This window comes from Rhinolophus sinicus, chromosome 4, assembly GCF_057876585.1.
Source record: "Rhinolophus sinicus isolate RSI-liver-muscle chromosome 4, RSI-T2T, whole genome shotgun sequence".
NCBI classification, from domain to species: Eukaryota; Metazoa; Chordata; class Mammalia; order Chiroptera; family Rhinolophidae; genus Rhinolophus; species Rhinolophus sinicus.
In genome coordinates, this window is record NC_142504.1 from 59,246,003 (window position 1) to 59,264,326 (window position 18,324).

The 18,324-nt window shown below is 37.8% G+C and overlaps 1 long non-coding RNA gene across 2 annotated transcripts in view; it reads right to left on the reverse strand.

The window, feature by feature from the left end:
- Positions 1-18,324, reverse strand: part of LOC148758385 (uncharacterized) — a 44,205-nt gene that overhangs the window by 6,765 nt on the left and 19,116 nt on the right. The window contains exons 2-4 of one of the 2 annotated variants that reach the window (XR_016021116.1): positions 5,096-5,386; positions 2,140-2,219; positions 1,683-1,787 (exon numbers count right to left, since the gene is read on the reverse strand). This is a non-coding gene — a long non-coding RNA (uncharacterized LOC148758385). Of the gene's footprint in view, positions 1-1,682; positions 2,220-5,095; positions 5,387-18,324 lie in introns of both variants that reach the window. The other variant, XR_016021115.1, reaches the window with a different exon arrangement.

An 18,324-nucleotide genomic window follows, 5' to 3' on the forward strand; every position in this document is an offset into this window, starting at 1 on the left:
CCCTGATCAATCCATTTCTGCCACATTGGCCTTCTTCTTGTTCTCAAATACATCAAACTTGTTCCTGCCTTTGCTCTTTTAGTTCCTCTGTCTTGGACATTCCCACCCCCACCACCACCCCATTCCAATGATCTTTACATGACTAGGTACTTCTTACCATTTGAGTCTTAACTCAAATGACACTGCAGGGAGGTCCTCTTGGATCACCCTATCTAATACTATTTCCCAGTTACTCTTTATCCTATAACTTTGTTACATTGTAACATTTTTTTCCATATCACCTCTCTCAGAAATGATCCTCTGTAATTGATTGTTTACTTGCTAATTGTTTCTCACCCTAGAATTTCAGCTTCATGAGAACAGGGACCTTGTCTATCTGGTTTGCTGCTGTAATTCCAATGCCTGGAACAGTGCCTGAGACATAATAAATAGATACTTAGTGAATATTTCTTGAATGACTGGTAAATTCATTGCTCTCCTGTCTCCTCTCCTTTCACATAAAGAACTCCCACTTTTCCTCTAAGACTAGTCTAGCAAGAACATGAGTAAACACACCATTATAATACTGTATTAGGCAGAGAAACACTATCTGCTATAACAAATAGACCTCCAAATGAATTAGCTCTCAAACAAAATGGAAGCATGTGATTTTCCTCCAAATATTAACTTGGAGTACCAGACTCTTTCCACCTTGTGGCATCACTATTCCCAAGGGTTTTGTCATTGTCTAAATATAACTGGTGGCAGAAGAACTTTGTGGAGATAACACATCCATTTCTCAACTGCCTTGGTGTGGAATGTGTCACATGTCATTCCTCCTCACATTACTTTGGCAAGTGTTAGTCATATTACACACCTAAATGCAAGACGAGGTGGAAAGTGGGGACTAGGTTAGCCAGCTGCCTTCCAGTAACAGCTGTATGCTATGGAAGAGAGAACAAACTTTGGTGAGCAGCTTTCTGCTTCTGCCATAGATACAGTCTGATAAAGGCTAAAGAAAACAACAGAGGTAGGGTGGTCCAGGAGAGACACCTGATGTAACCAGGGAGATAAGAATAGTCAAGAAGGGCTTCCCAGAGGAAGCAGTGCTAAGATGATTCATGAAGAATGAGTAACAATCTGCTGGGCAAAGGTAGAGCAAGGTTACTGCCAGCAGGATGACTATATGCAAAGGTTTGGAGAAAAGAGAGAGCATGTTATAACTCATTCCAGAAACTGCTGATGGTTCAGTGTTCCCAGAGAACAGATAGAGGAAAGGAATCAGGAGCAGTAAGAAATCCCAAGCAGAAAGACCAGGTTATAATAGGTCATGAATGCTTTAGATCCAAATGTTGATAGGACCTTTTCCTGTTGTTGACAATAGAGATCAAAATTGAGGACAAAGAGCATTGAGGACCTCACATGTAAGGATGATTAAGGACATCTGCTAAGATTAGGGCAATAACACCCCTGCCTCAGGAATGTACAGAGGAGTGGCAGGATTGGCCCTGCTCCAATCACTTTCTCCTCTCCCTACCCCCATATGAGCGCAAGTGTGAGAAGAGGTGAGAGAGGGAATCCATGTGGTCATAGGTCCTCTGGGGAGTATTGTTTTGCTTTTCTGTTGTTGTTTTTTTTTTTTTTTTTTTTACCACTTCCACACCATCACCAATGTGAGAGGATTCTAGTTTTGTGAAACTCACTCTTAAAGCCAGGGTAGGGGGCTACAAGCAGGATTGATGAGCATCTCATTTCCCAGTGGATCCTCCAATTAGGCAGCAGATGTATTGATTCTGCCCTCTGCTTCCCTGGACAGGAAAAGGAGAGGGACACAGGATAAAAGGAGGCTGCAGGGGCACTGCCTGCAAACCCACTCAGGTGACACTAATGTGCAGGAGTTTCCCAGAGTGAAGGAGTACGTCCAAAAGGGCATCAGGCTTGAGCCACTGTCTTAGCTATCTATTGTTGCAAAACAAAACACCCCAAAACTTAGTGCCACAAACCAACAGTCACTTATTATCTCATGATTTCTGTGGGCAGGAGCTCAGACAGAGCAGTGTGCATGAATTATCTCTACTCCATGATGTCTGAAAGACTCAAAGGCTGGGAGCTGGAATCATCTGAAGCCTGGAGAATCTGCTTCCAAAGAGGCTTACTCACATGGCTGGTACACTGGTACTGAGAAATTAGCTTCTCTTTATAGGGGCCTCTCCATAGGGCTGTTTGAATGTCCTCTTCCCCTGAGAAAACAATCCAAAGGAGGAAGGCAGAAACTATAATGTCTGATATGACCAAGTCTCAGAAGTCATCCACCATCACCTCTACAGAATTCTACTAGTCATACAGGTCAGCTTTGATTGAATATGAGAGGAGACTACAGAAGGATATGAATACCAAGAGGTGAGGATCACTGGGGCCACTATGGAGGCTGAAGACCACATTCCTCTTGCTGGCTCCTCACCCAGGAAGGCTGGCGAGGGGAGGAGGAGACCTTAAGAGGGATTAGTGGTATACCCTTAGCAGGAGCTGAAGGGATAGGAAGAGTTCAAGCCTGAATCAGATCTCCCTTATTATGATTCTGAGTTATAAGAAGCCCCCATGTGGTTCTGTGGATAATTTACATGTGCTCTGTGAGGAAATACAGGCCCCACAGAGGATGTCAGTGATCAGCGAGCATAGTGAGAGGAGCAGCCATGATTCTGTACCACCTATTAAAAAGACCATCCTTTCCCCACTGCTCTCCAGTGTGAACTTTGTCATACTCATAAATCACATGACTGTATGTTTATGGTTCTATTTCTAGATTTTGTCCTGTTCCTGTTCCATTGATCTGTTTGCTTATCTTTATGCCCAAACCACACTGTGTTAAGAGCTGTACTTATATTATAGGTCCTGATATCTGGTCATGTAAGTCCTCCAACTTTCTTCTTTCTCTCCTGGATTGCCTTGGCTATTGTTGGCCCTTTGCATTTCCATATGAATTTTAGAATCAACTTGTCAATTTCCACAAAAATTTCTGCTAAAATATTTACTTGAATTGCATTGCATTTATACATCCATTTGGGGAAAATTTTTATCAAGTTGTACAATTATGATGTGAATACTTTATGTATGTTGCACTTCAAAAATATTTAATGTTATTAAGTAATCTGCTACCCAGAGCGTATTTCATATTTGTATTACAAGACATTGAGATTCTTCAACCAATTAACACTAAATTTTCATACAATTTTTACATTTCATGTGTGTGTGTGGTGGTGGTGGGGTCTGTGTTTCCTCAGATTCCACTGTTTGTAAACCACCTTTATTATTTTTGACACAACCCACACCATCAATACCACTGTTTATGGAAAGGGAGTTGATTTTTTTTTAAGTTTTTAAAAAGAAAATTTTGTATCACCATTATAAGGAGTAAGGAATCTCTCAACATATATAGAAAATAACTGTAAAAATAAGCATAATGAAAATAATCATTACTGAATTGTACCTAGATATTGTATGCTGAAGGTTTTGAGAATGAAGCCTGCTCTTTCTTTGTTTAAAAGGGGTATTTGTACATGTCAGAGAAATGTAAAAGATACACTGCTATCATATTTAGAATTTTTCCTGGAGATAATCAGAAAGATTGGAAAATAACTGAGAAAGGAATACTCTGTCACTTTTTTGGGGGAAGGGAGATTACTGTAGATTCACATGTAGTTTAAGAAATAATACAGAGAGATTGATTCTACAATTTGCTCAATTTCCCCCAATGGTGACATTTTGCAAAGCTATAATGTATCACTGCAAGGATATTGACATTGATCTTATTCAGAGTTCCTCAGTTTTATTTGTACTCATTGGTGTGTACGTAGTTCTATACAATTTGTACGTGGACTGAGTTCTATACAATTTGATATCCCATATAGATTTCTGTATTCACCACCGCAGAATCTGTGTGTTCTTTAATGGTATGTCTTGCTCCAAGTTGTCCTCATTCAGGAACCTGGGCTGATGGAGCCAGTCTCACATATCTGATGTTGCTGTGTCAAGAGGGTGTGAGTATGGAAACTCATGCTCTGGCTTTTAAAGGCGTCTACTCAGAGGTGAAACATGCAACATTTTCTATTCATGTTTCCTTACACAAAGCCTATCATATGTTCACACCTAACTTCAAAGAGGCATGATCTTAACTATGTCCCTGAAAGAAGGATAATTTGAATATTAATAAACATTATTCAAATATTAATGACCACTATCACACCATTCATACATTTCTATTTCATTGTGTGCATTGGTGAGCAACCTAAAAGGCCAGATCCTTAATCCATTCTTGGGGGAAATAAGGCAAATAGAACACAGCTATGTAAAGCTTTCAAAATAACCTAGTATTAATAATGTTGGCACTGTGAGAGAATAGCCCAATTTTCCTTTTCAGTATTCTCTCAAGTGTGGGTTAGTTACTTTGGTCATCTTTCTCTGCCCTTTCATTAAACCAGCCACCAGGATCTACCCATCTGGCCTCCTCATCCTCTCCTGTGTTCATCCTTCCTTCCACTCCAACCCCTGAGCTTTGCATTCCATACAGGACCACCATTCCATCCTCCTCCTAGGGCATGGCTTCCACTCTGCCTCCCTCCAATGTCTGCCAGAGTGATTCTTTATTTTCAATGTTCCAGCCAGGTAGAACTTAATAATTAAACATCATGACAATAGTGAATTTGATATTCAAAAGGGAGATTCCAAAGAATTAACTGTTTTGAGTTCTTCTTTCTAAGCCCTCTCCAAATGCAGACACAATTTTATGCAATAATAATAGTATACATACAATTTTTATATTGCTTATTTTACCTAATACTATAACAAATGTATTTATTTTTGTTACCAAATAGTCCCTAAGCATCCTAAAGGTAGCTATTCCTTTCATTTTCTCATCTAATTGTGTAAACAATATATGTTCATTACTGAACATTATAGAAAACTCAGGAATCTGGAAAATAAAGAAAAATAAAGAACCAACAATCACATCATCTAGTATAACAAATAATATAATATGTGGTATATATCATTTATGTTTTTTTTTGTCTGTTTGATATAACATACTCTATTAGATAACTTTAGAAAATATCAAAATTACCTCAAAACTTAGCAGCTGAAAACAACAAGCATTTATGATATCACCGTTACTGTGGGTCACAAATCCAGGAGTAACTTAGCTGGGTGTATCTGGCTCAGATTCTAGCAAAAGGCTGCAGTCAAGGCGTTGGCTGAAGCTATAGTCATCTCACAGCTTGACTGGGGGAAGGATCCACTTTGAAGTTCACTCTTTTGGCTGTTGGCAGTCAGTCCTTAGGTCTGCACTGGAGACATCAGTTCCTCACCACGTGGGATCTCTATAGAACTGTTCATAACATGGCAGCCAGCTTCCCTAGAGCAAGGAATACAAGTGAGAGGAAGAGAGATTGAGTCTCCAGTATTGAAGCCACAAGTTTCTTTTTATAACTTAACATCAAAAGTGACATCTCCCCTCTTCTGCTGTATTGTTTATTACAAGTGAGTCACTAAATCTGGCCCACACCAAAGGGGAAGACAAGGGTGTGAATGCCAGTAGGTGAAAATCATTTGGGTCATTTTAGAGGCTGCCTATCCACCACTTATACAAAACATTACTTTGTAAGCTATTTTTTTAAAAATTTGAGATATAATATACATACACCATAAAATTTACCATTCACCAGTTCTAAAGTATATAATTCAGTGGTTTTTAGTATACTCATATTCACAAGGTTGTGGAAACATCATCACTTACTCTAGAACATTTTATCACCCCATAAAGAAACTCTGAGCCAATTAGCAGTTACTTACTATTCCCTAATTCCCCAGGCCCTGGCAACCATTAATCTACTTTCTGTCTCTACAGATTTGCCTACTCTGGATATTGCATATAAATGCATATGTATACATACAAATTGCATACATTATGTGGCCTTTTGTTTCTGGCTTCGTAGCAATGTTTGCAAGGTGCATCCATGTTGTGGCATATATTAGTACTCGTTTGTTTTTTATGGCAAAAAGTATTCCATTGTATACATATACCACATGTTATTTATCAGCTGATGGACATTTGGATTTTCTTTTTTGGCTATAGTGAATCATGCTATTCTCAACATTCATGTACACGTTCTTTTTGTGAATGCATGTTATCAATTATCTTGGGTATAAACCTAGCTGGTCATATAGTAACTATATTTAAATTTTTAGGAACTGTAAAATAAAACTATTTTCCAAAGCTGCTGCATCACTTTATATTCCCACCAGCAATGTTTGAGAGTTCTGATTTCTTGACATCCTGGCCAACACTTGTTATTGTCTTTTTTTGTTTATTTTTACTTTAATAATACTAGTGGGTGTGAAGTGGTTTCTCACTGTGGTTTTGATTTTCATTTTCCTAATAACTAATGAAGTTGAGTATCTTTTCATGTGCTTATTAGCCTTTTGTATACCTCCTTTGGTGAAATGTCTATTCAAATCTTTTGTCCATTTTTAAATTGGGTTGTCTTTTTATTATTGACTTGTGTTTATATATTCTGGGTAATTCATCCTTAGCAGACATATGATTTGCAAATATTTTCTTCCATTCTATGGGTTGTCATTACACTTTCTTGACAGTGCTCCATGACACACAAAAGTTCTAAATTTTGAGGAAGTCCAATTTATTTTTTCCTTAGTTGCTTATGGATTAGGTGTAATTATCTAAGAAATCATTGTATTATCCAACATCATGATTTACATCTATATTTTATTCTAAGAGTTTTATAATTTTAGTACTTACATTTAGGTTTTTGATCCATTTTTAATTTATATACAATTTTGTATATGGAATGAGGTAGAGATCCAACTTCATTCTTTTGCAGTTGTCCCAATACCATTTGTTGATAAGACTATTCTGTCCCCATTAAATGGGATTGGCACCCTTGTTGAAATCAATTGACTGTAGATGTATTTATTTATTTCTGGACTCTGAAATCTACTCCATCGATCTATATATCTATCCTGATGGCCAGTACTACATTGTCTTGATTACTGTTGTTTTATAGTAAATCTTTAAATTGGGAAGTAAAGGCTTTGTCTTTCTTTTTCAAGATTGTTTTGGCTATTCTGGGCCCCTTTCATTTTCATATGAATTTTAGGATCAGTTTGTAAATTTTTGCAAAAAAGAGAAAGGAAGGAAGGAAGGAAGGAAGGAAGGAAGGAAGGAAGGAAGGAAGGAAAGAAGGAAGGAGAGAAAGAAAGAAAGAAAGAAAGAAAGAAAGAAAGAAAGAAAGAAAGAAAGAAAGAAAGAAAGAAAAAGAAAGAAAAAGGAGTTGGATTTTGACACAGATTACATTGTATCTGTAGATCAATTTGGAGAGGATTGTCATCTTTACAATATTATGTTTTCTAATTCTAGGAACACAGGGTGTCTTCCCATTTATTTAAGTCTTCTTAATTTCTTACAACAATGTTTTGAACATTCCACTGTACAAATCTTGCACTTCTTTTAAATTTATTCTTATATATTTTATCATCTTTCATCTATTATAAATGGAATTGTTTTCTTAATTTCATTTTCATATTCTTCATTGCTAGTGCATAGCTATACAGCTATATTTTTGTATATTTACCTTGTATCTTACAACCTTGCTAAGTTTGTTTATTAGCTCTAATTGGTGTGTGTGTGTGTTTTCCTTAGGAGTTTCTATATGCAACATCATGTATTCTTCTTTCCAATTTGAATGCCTTTTTCCACTTTATTCTATTAATATGGTATATTGCATTAATTTATTTCCTTATGTTGAACCAACTTCACATTCTTGGGATAAATTCCAGTTGCTCATGGTGTATAATCCTTTTTTATATAGTACTCGGTTCAGTTTGCTAGTATTTTTGTTGACAATTTCTACTACAATCACACCAGATACTGGTCTGTAGTTTCCTTGTGATGTCTTTGTCTGGTTTTGGTGCTGGGATAATACTGGCCTCAAAGAATGACTTTGGAAGTATTCTCATTTTTTGTTGTTGAAAACTGGACATTTTACATAATCAAATGTGCAACTCTAAAAATCAGATTTTCTCCTTCCCCAAGGATAGTTGTCATTACTACTTGTTGTAGTAGTTATTTATTAAGTGACTATCCTGTAAAGTCTGTGTTCTTAGTCATGTGAAGCCACTGAAGTCTACTCAGTTAACTTAGCGGTTAGCTAATGATGGGACAGAGATTTCTTTAAATACCTGGAACTAATAAATCTCCAGTCTTTGCCAAGGGAATCTGAGTGTGTGTTAGGATATGCCTTTCAATGCAAGGCAGGCAGTTTACAACTCCACCTTAGCCTTTACTTTCTGCTGTGCAGTGCTACAAGGTCAACCAAAGAAGAAATCCTAAGACCTTTTCATTTCATTCCTGAGCACATGCACATCCCTGGGCACACAGACCTTTGTATGTGCATGACCTAGATTTATTAGAATATATCAAAGCTTTCAAAGCCCCTATGGACATCTATTCCCTAACTTTTCCTTTTAAGGTTTTTTATTGAGTCTATTGTTTGACCCTACTCTCATCTGCTGCCTCTAGCAGTCACAAAGTTAAAATACTTGCCTGTAAGTGTGTGTGTGTGTGTGTGTGTGTGTGTGTGTGTGTGTGTACGTATGTTTTAAATGTCCCTTTAGAGAAGGCTTCACATTGGGTGAGCTACAAGTTAGGTGAAATATAAACAGCCTTGCAACTGAGGTCTTTCAGGGAACCACCAGACAGGTTAAGTAATGACAATCAATTGGGAATGCACCTTTGAAAGACTATTACCTATATTCTTCCTCTGGTAGCTCTCATGCTACACCAGGAATGCAGGTTGTTAACTCGGAAAGCTACTATGGATCTGGAGAACAGGGTATGGGTGTAGAGAAAGTTAAAATGTCACCAACCTCACTGTTCTTACTGACATTCACACTTACTTTTTTTTTTTTTTTTTTTGAGGGTGCAGCTCCCAGTGGCCTATGCGGGAATTGAACCGGCAACCTTGGTATTATTAGCACCATGCTCTAACCAACTGAGCTAATCGGCCACCCCCACACTTATTTTTTTTTCTTCATCAATGTTTTACTTCCATTTAATTTTAAAACTCTGCACAGACATCGCACTGATAAATCTTTACAGTGAAGGAAAATACTAGAAAATGAAAAGAAAAAGATATTGGTTACCTTTCAGAATTTCCAGGAAGGCTGGGCAGCTATGCTTGTGCAGGAATAAATGAAGTGTCCTGGTGAGAACAACGCTGCCACCTCTGCCAGACAGTGCAAGTCCCGACCCAATGGGCACTGACTTCACGGTGCAGTATCACAGGACATTCTTGGCAGCAAACATTCTCCACTGTCCCTATGTCTTTCTATCATGGCCAGCAGGTCCACTGCCCACACTTATTCTTGAATAAATGTTCCCCAGGTTGTTTCAAGCCTTTGGCTAATTTCCACATGTCTCAAAAATTTGACTCTGATAATTTTCCAGTTTTCTGGTTGATTTTTATGGAGGAGACAATTCTGGAATCCTTACACTGTCATTTTGACCAACTTAATTGATTTGGGGGGGGGTTATTTTCATTTTTGATAACCACTTAAATTTTTTTCCAATGACAGTTGTCATTCAATATTATTTTATATTAGTTTCAGGTATACAGCATAGTGGTTAGACATTTATATAATTATGAAGTGATCATCCTGATAAGTAGAGTAACCATCTGGCAACATACATAGTTATTACAATATTATTGTCTCTATTCCTTATGCTGTAATTTACATCCCCATTATTTTGTAACTACCAACAGTACTTCTGACTCCTTTCACCTCTTTTGCCCATCCCACCAACCCTGCTCCCATTTGGCAACCATCAGTTTGTTCTCTGTATCTATAAGTGTTTCTGTTTTGTTTGTTCATTTATTTGTTCTTTAGATTCCACATATAAGTGCAATCATATGGTACTTGTCGCTCTCTCTGATTTATTTCACTTAGCATAATACCCTCTAAGTTCATCCATGCTGTTACAAATGGTAACATTTCTTCTTTTTTATGAGCAAGTAATATTCAATTAGATATATGTACCACCTCTTCTTTATCCAATCGTCTATTGATGGGCACTTAGGTTCCTTCCATATCTTGGCTATTGTAAATAACACTGCAATGAACACACGGATGCATATATCTTTTCAAATTAGGGTTTTGGATTTTTTTTCGGGTAAATGCCCAAAAGTGAAATTGCTGAGTCCTATGGTAGTCTTATTTTTAATTTTTTGAGGAACCTCCATACTGTTTTACATAGTGGCCACACCAATTTGCAATCCCACCAACAGTGCATGAGGGTTCCCTTTTCTCCACATCCTCACCAAAACTTGTTGTTTGTTGATTTATTGATGATAGCCATTCTGACAGGTGTGAAGTGATACCTCATTGTGGTTTTAATTTGCACTTCTTTGATGATTAGTGACGTTGAGCATTTTTTCATATGTCTATCAACCATTTGTATGTCATCTTTGAAGAAATGTCTATTCAGGTCCTTTGCTAATTTTTAATTGGATTTTTATTTTTTTTAGTGTTGTTTGAGTTTCTTATGAATGTGGATATTAACCCCTTATCAGATGAATCATTGGCAAATATCGTCTCCCAAATACTGTAGGTTGTTTGTTTTGTTGATGGTTTCCTTTGCTGTGCTAAAACTTTTTTGTTTGATGTAGTCCCATTTGTTTATTTTTCATTTGTTTCCCTTGCCTGAGGAGACATATCTGAAAAAAAAAATTACCAAGAGCAGTGTCAGAGTGTCTACTGCCTATATTTTCTTCTAGGAGCTTTATGGTTTCAGGTCTTATATTTGAGTTTTTAATTCATTTTGAGTTTATTCTTGTATAGGTGGTCTAGTTTCACTTTTTGGCATGTATCTATGCAGTTTTCCCAACAACTCTTATTAAAGAGACTATCTTTACCCCATTGTATATTCTTGCCTCCGTTGAAATAGATTAATTGACCATTTTGGCGTGGTTTATTTCTGGGCTCTCTACTCTGTTCCATTGATCTATGTGTCTGTTTTTATGCCAGTACCAAGCCATTTTGATTACTATCGCCTTATCGTATAGCTTGATATCAGGTAACATGATGTCTCCAACTTTGTTCTTCTTTCTCAAGATGACTTTGGCTATTCGGGGTCTTTTGTGGTTCCATATAAATTTTAGGACTATTTTTTCTATTTCTGTGAAAAATGCCGTTGGTATTTTGATAAGGATTGTACTGAATCTATAAATTGCTTTGGGTACTATGGAAATTTTAATTATATTAATTCTTCCTATCCATGATCATGGTATATGCTTCCATTCATTTGTGTCTTCTTCAATTTCTTTCTTCAATGTCTTATAATTTTCTGAGTACAGGTCTTTTATCTCTTTGGTTAAATTTATTCCTATGTACCTTTTTTCGATGCAATTGTAAATGGCATTGTTTTCTTAATTTCTATTTCTCACAGTTTGTTATTGATGTATAAAAATGTGACCAATTTCTGAATATTAATTTTGCATCCTACTACATTACCTGAATTCATTTATTAGTTCCAGTAGTTTCTTGGTGGAATCTTTAGGGTTCTCTCTATATAGTATTGTGCCATCTGCAAATAATGCCAGTTTTACTTCTCCCTTTGCAATGTGGATGCCTTTTATTTCTTTTTCTTGTCTGATTGTTGTGGCTAGGACTTCCAATACTATGTTGAATAGAAGTGAAAATGGACATCCTTGTCTTCTTCCTGATCTTAAGAAAAATGCATTTAGTTTTTCACCAATATGATGTTAGCTGTGGATTTGTCATATTGATGCTGGATTTTTTCAAATGCTTTTTCTGCATCTATTGATATCATTATATGATTTTTATTCTTCATTTTATGTAGTGTATCACATTAATTGATTTGCAGATATTAAACCAACCTTGCATACCAGTAATAAATCCCACTTGATCATGGTGCATGATCTTTTTAATATATAGCTAAATTTGGTCTGCTAATAGTTTGTTGAGAATTTTGCATCTATGTTCATCAGGGATATTGGTCTATCATTTTCTTTTATTATGGTGTCTTTGTCTGGGTTTGAAATCAGGATAATACTGGCCTCGTTAAATGAGCTTAGGAGCCTTCCTCCTGTTGAATTTTTTGGAATAGTTTGAGGATAGGTGTTAATTCTTCTTTGAATGTTTGGTAAAATTGAAGGATGCCTGTGAAGGCATCCTGTCCAGGATGTTTGTTTGTTGGGAGTTTTTTTTTTTTTTTTTTTTCCTGATTTGATTTTCTTAGCAGCTATTGGTCTGTTTAGACTTTTTGTTTCTTCTTGATTCAGTCTTGGCAGATAGTATGTTTCGAAAAATTTATCCATTTCTTCTTGATTGACCAGTTTGTTGGCATATAATTGTTCATAGTATTTTCTTATAATCCTTTATATTTCTGCATCGTCAGTTTTCACTTCTGTTTCATTTCTGATTTTATTTATTTGGCTCCTCTCTCTGTTTCTTGATGATTCTGATTAAAGGTTTATGAATGTTGTTTATCTTTCAAAGAATGAGTTCTTGGTTTCATTGATCTTTTGTATTGTCATTTTATACTCTAGTTCATTTACTCCACTCTGGACTTCATTATTTCCTTCCTTCTACTCACATGAACTTCATTTGTTCTTTTTCTAGTTCCATTAGGTGTAAGGTTAGATTATTTATTTGTGATTTTTCTTGAGTGATGTTCCTTGAAGTAGGCATACATTGCTATGAATTTTCATCTTAAAATTGCTTTGGCTGTGTCTCATAGATTTTGGGTCATTCCGTTTTCATTTTCATTTGTCTCAAAAAGGATCTTTTGGATTCTTCTTTGACCTCATTGTCAATCCATTCATTGTTTAGTAAAATGCTATTTAGCCTTCCTGTGTTTGTGTGTTTTTCAGTTTTCTTCTTGTAATTGACTTCTAGTTTCATACCATTGTGGACAGAGAAGATGCTTGGTATAATTTCAATCTTAAATTTATTGAGATTTGTTTTGTGGCCTAACATGTTGTCTGTCCTGGAAAATGTTCTGTGCATGTTTGAAAAGAAATGTATATTTTAATAATATAATCCTAAAAAATAAAAAAAATAAAAATAAATGTATATTCTGCTGCTTTTGGGTGAAATGTTCTAAAATTATCAGTGAAACCCATCTTGTCTAACATCATTTAAGGCCACTGTTCCCTTGTTAAATTTCTGTCTGGAATGTCTATCCATTGTTGTCAATGGGGTGTTAAAGTACTCTACAATTACTGTATTACTGCCAATCTCTCCCTTTATATCTGTCAATATTTGCCTTATATATTTAGGTGCTCCTATGTTGGGTACATAAATGTTTACAAGGGTTATATCCTCTTATAACCCTTGATCCCTTTATCATTATGGATTGATCCCTTTATCTTTATGTAGTGTCCTTCTTTGTCTCTGGCTATAGCTTTTGTTTTACAGTCTATTTTGTCTGATATAAGTATTGCTACCCCAGCTCTTTTTTCATTTCCATTTGTATGAAATATCTTTCTCCATCCCTTTACTTGTAACCTGCGTGTGTCTTTCAATCTGAAATGGGTCTCTTGTAGACAGCTGTGTATGCATCTTTTTTTCTTATCCATTCAGCCACCCTATGTCTTTTGACTGGAGCATTTAATTCATTTACATTTAAAGTAATTGTTGATAGATATGTATTTACTTCCATTTTATTATTCATATTTTTTATATATTTTTTCTTTTTCTTCTTAAGAAGTCCCTTTAATATTTCTTGTAATACTTGTTTGGTGGTGATGAACTCCTTTAGCTTTTTCTTGTCTGGAAGCTCTTTATCTGCCCTTCAATTCTAAGTAACAGCCTTGCTGGGTGGAGTGAACTCGGTTGTAGGTACTTGCTTTTCATCACTTTGAATATTTCATGCCAATATGAAGTTTCTGACAGTCTTATGGGAGCTCCCTTGTCGGTAACTAACCTCTTTTGTCTTGCTGTTGCTGTTGTTAAGATTCTCTCTTTGTCTTTAACATTTGGAATTAATTATGATGTGCCTTGGTGTGGGCCTCTTTGGGTTCATCTTGTTTGAGACTCTCTGTACTTCCTGAACTTGTGTGTCTATTTCCTTCGCCAGGTTAGGGAATTTTTCAGTCATTATTTGATGAAATAGGTTTTCAATACCATCTCTTGCTTTCTTCTCCTTCTGGTACCCCTATGATGTGAATGTTGGTACATTGATGTTGTCCCAGAGGCCAATAAACTATCCTCAATGTTTTTATTCTTTTTTCTTTTGGCTGTTTGGATTGGGTGTTTTCCACTACCTTGTCTTCCAAACCTCTGATTGGATCCTCTGCTGCATCTAATCTACTACTGATTTCCTCTAATGTGTTCATTTTATTGTTTTCATTTATTACTGGTTCTTTTTGTTTTCTAGCTCCATTTTTATATTTCCTATCTCTTTGTGAAAGTTCTCAGAGTTCATCTACTTTTCCCCTAAGTTCATTGAGCATTCTTATAACCAGTGTTTTGAACTTTGCATCTGGTAGCTTGTCTCTATTTTGTTTAGTTCTTCTTCTGAAGTTTTGTTCTGTCCTTTCATTCGTGACATGTTTTGTTTTGTTTTTCATTTTGGCTGCCTCTCTATTTGTTTCTATGTATTAGGTAGATATGCTACATCTCCCAGTCTTGGTAGAGTGGCCTTATGTAGTATGCTCCTATGGGAACCAGTGACGTAGTATCCCTGGTCACCTGAGCTGGGTGCTCCAAGTGTTTCCCTCGTGTTGTGTATGCCCTGTTGTAGTTGATCCTTGATTGCTGTTGGTGTGTCAATGGGAGGAATTGACCCCAAGGCTGACTGGCTGTGAGGAATAGCTGTGACTACAGTCGAAGTGCTGTTGTGTAGGGGCTGACTCCATGGAGCAGGATTCACTTTAGTGGGGCTCTGGTGTCTTCCAAGTCTGCCCTTTGGATGTGTCATTTGTGGAAGTGATTGTGTGGTGCTGCAGTGTGCTCTGAAGCTGGCTACTGCATGTGTTGTTTCTGGGGCCTCTTGGGAGGGGCTCTGGTGCAGGCCAAGGTCAGCTGTAGACTACCTGTGCTCTGCTCAGGGCCACATGGTATAAGCTACAAAGTGATCCGCAGACAGTTGCCACTTGCGCTACACTGAGAGGCACCTGGGTGTGGCTATGCTGTGAGTTGAGAGTGGCTGCCACTAGTAAAGGGCTGGGGGCCACTTAGCAAGAGGTATGAGGCACGCCAAGGGCAGATGCTGCTTGGTTGGGGTTTGTGAACCTTTGAGAGATTTTAGTAAAGTCCATAACACAAGCTGAGACAGGCTGTTGTTATGGAAAAGCCACTGGAAATGGCTTGGATTGGCCTGCAAGTTGGCTGGGGCAGTGGATCTGGGAAACACCAGGGCAGGTCAAACCGTGTTAGCCAGGTTGATGGAGATTTGATGTTGGTGCCTACCTGTACTTGCAGGCTGTGTGGAGGGAGGGCTCAACAAAGGAAAAAAATGTCAGAGAGAGCTGCCTCTCCAGCCCTTGTCCTAAATCCAGACAATTCAGTTCCTCCCTGTATGTCCCTGGCACTTTTTGAGCTGCTGTCCCAGCCCTGGAGCTCAGAGTGAATGAGTCCATCAGCCAGTAAATCCATGCATGCACCCTTTAAGAGAAATGCCTGGGGCTCCAGTAGTCCTTTGTCACAGTGAGCCACTATCCTCAGTGGTTTTCACAGCCAGAAGTTATGGGCATGTCTCCTATCAGCACTGGAACCTTGTGCTGGGGAGCCTTGTGCATGCTGGGTCCCTTGCTTCTTAGGGGAGCACCTCTGTAGCCAAGATATCCCTCCTGTTTCTTAACTGACACACTGTGGGTATGGGGCCTGCCTGTTCTTTGTCTCTGCCTCTCTTACCAGTATCGACATGGCTTCTTCTGTATATTTAGTTATAGGATTTCTGTTCAGCTAATCATCAGGTGGTTCTCAATTATGGTTTTTCTGTAGTTTAGTTGTAATTTTGATGTGGTTGTGGGAGGTGAGCACCACGTTTCCCTACTCCGCCATCTTGACCAGAAGTCTAAATAGAAGTTTATTTCTCATCTATTAATAGCCCATCTTTGCCGTATCAGGGAGTCAGCCTTCAAATATATTGTTGTTCAACTGTCCCTAGGTATGCCCCAGTCTGCATGGCCCAAAATGGCTTATTGCCTATTGGAAGTAAGAAAAATGACTGTTTCCTTTTAGAGGCCCTGAAGTCATGCATATCAATTGGTCCCACATCCTATAGGCCAAACTTAATTATGTGGCCACACATAACTGCAAGGGAGTCTAAGAAATGTAGTATTTGATCCAGTTGACCATGTATATTCAGCTAAAAATTGAGGGTCATTAATATATAAAAAGTAGAGGAAATCTGATTTAGGGCAAAAATTACCATTCTCTCTTACAGTGTCCAATACCTTTTTAAATGAATCAATACTTTGTTTTATAAATTTATCTATTTAAAATTTTTCTGTATTTATTTTGAAATTCTCCCAATTGTACTGCATCATCATTTTAATATCAAAAGTATCAGGTTGGTAAACTTAAATCTTTAAAGTGTACCAGGAATTTTGGTACCTTGTTTGTTTTTTTAATGCTAGGTGCTAAAGGAATTGGCTTGAACCTTACCCAGTGGTGTAAACAAAGTCAGATGAGACCTAGTCTCTGCCCTTTTGGTCTAGTGTGGGATACAAACATGTGAATAAATCATATACACAAAAAGCTATAGAAGCCTAGAACAAGACTTTCCCTATGGGGTACGAGAAATCTTCTAAGAATAGGCAATCAAGAAAGAGCATTCCAGGCCAAGGGAGTATCTTGAGCAAAGGCACCGAGTTTTGGAAGTACCCCAAATGAGTTGGATGAGTGGCTGGAGATGAGACTTGAGAGATTGACTGGGCCCGGGTCTTGGAGAGTAAGATGCTTCATTTGTCAAACTGTTGTGGTTATGTTAAAATGGTTCTCACAATCCATTTGAATCCCCTATTGTGCACTCACACACTGCAGAGGCTAGAAAGCCAAAACTACATTTCCCTGCTTTCATTGCGGCTAGAATTCTGGATGAAAGTCAGCTCTACCAGACAAATGCATTGATGCAGCTAAAAGTGAGGTGGGGGACATCTTTTTGCTTCCCTAGTTGTTACTGCTGGCTAGTATAGCCAGTGAGACACTAAATTGTAGCCGCAATTCAGCTTTGTGGAAGCTAAAAGAGATTACGATAGAGTTGCACCAGCGGCAAAGGCTTCCTTATATCTGGATCACAGTTCCAGTGACAGCCTCCTGACTCCCCCATTCCTGATTATAGGAGAGGCTGCACCTCTCCAGTTCTGCTGCATTCTTGGAGGCCCAACCAGAGCCATTCCTCTAGGCCTTCCAATGATTTTGTAAGCATCTAATCCTCTGTATTAAATCCCCTTCTGATTAAAATGGCTAGAACATCTGTTTCCTGTAACCGAGCCCTGATTAATGCATAGGCTATGCAGTTGGAACTGACTATCCAGCTGTATTCCACCTGAAAAGTGGCTCTAATTCAAGCTCTGGCTCATATATTGGAGAGCCTGTTGCTGGTATACCCAGGAGGCAATGTGGATACACCCCCCCCCACACACACACACACATACCAGAAAGCTTCCCTGGCCTAACCCGCTGTAGGTGGAGAATAGGTCACTTGTGAGGGCAAGTCAGGGCAAGCATAAACACAGCCTTCTCTACAGAAATCCTGCTTCTGACATATCCAGTCCTCCCTTCCACACCCAAAGGTAATGGTTGTACAATCCTGACCATGACTCAGGCTAATTGAATGTCTGCAACAATATATTGAATAATTTAAAATATCTATCATCACAGAGATTTGGAACCTCTTTCATTTCCCTACAAACAAAGCCATAGAGGTTAAATCAGAGACTGTTGGGGTCAGGTGGGGGAGGGGTTTTGGTCATGGTGGGGAAGCACAAAGGAGGCAAGGATAACTCTCCATGTATTACACCACAGTGGTACAAACATGAACCACTTTTAATTTTAATCATTGTCTATTTATTTTCAGTAGAGTAGGAAAACACAATGTGTGAAATAAACTCAGTTTTGTAAGCAGCATTTCTTTAGGACATGGCTATGTTTACAAAGCAAAACAATTAGGTAAGTAATAGAACTGGCATAAAGCTATGTCAAAACCATTCAGGTGGCATGCCAGTTCCTAAGATTTGGGAAGCCATTGTAGGATGACAATTAGTCCTTTTGACACTCAGTGCAGTTACTTATTTTTTGTCCCTA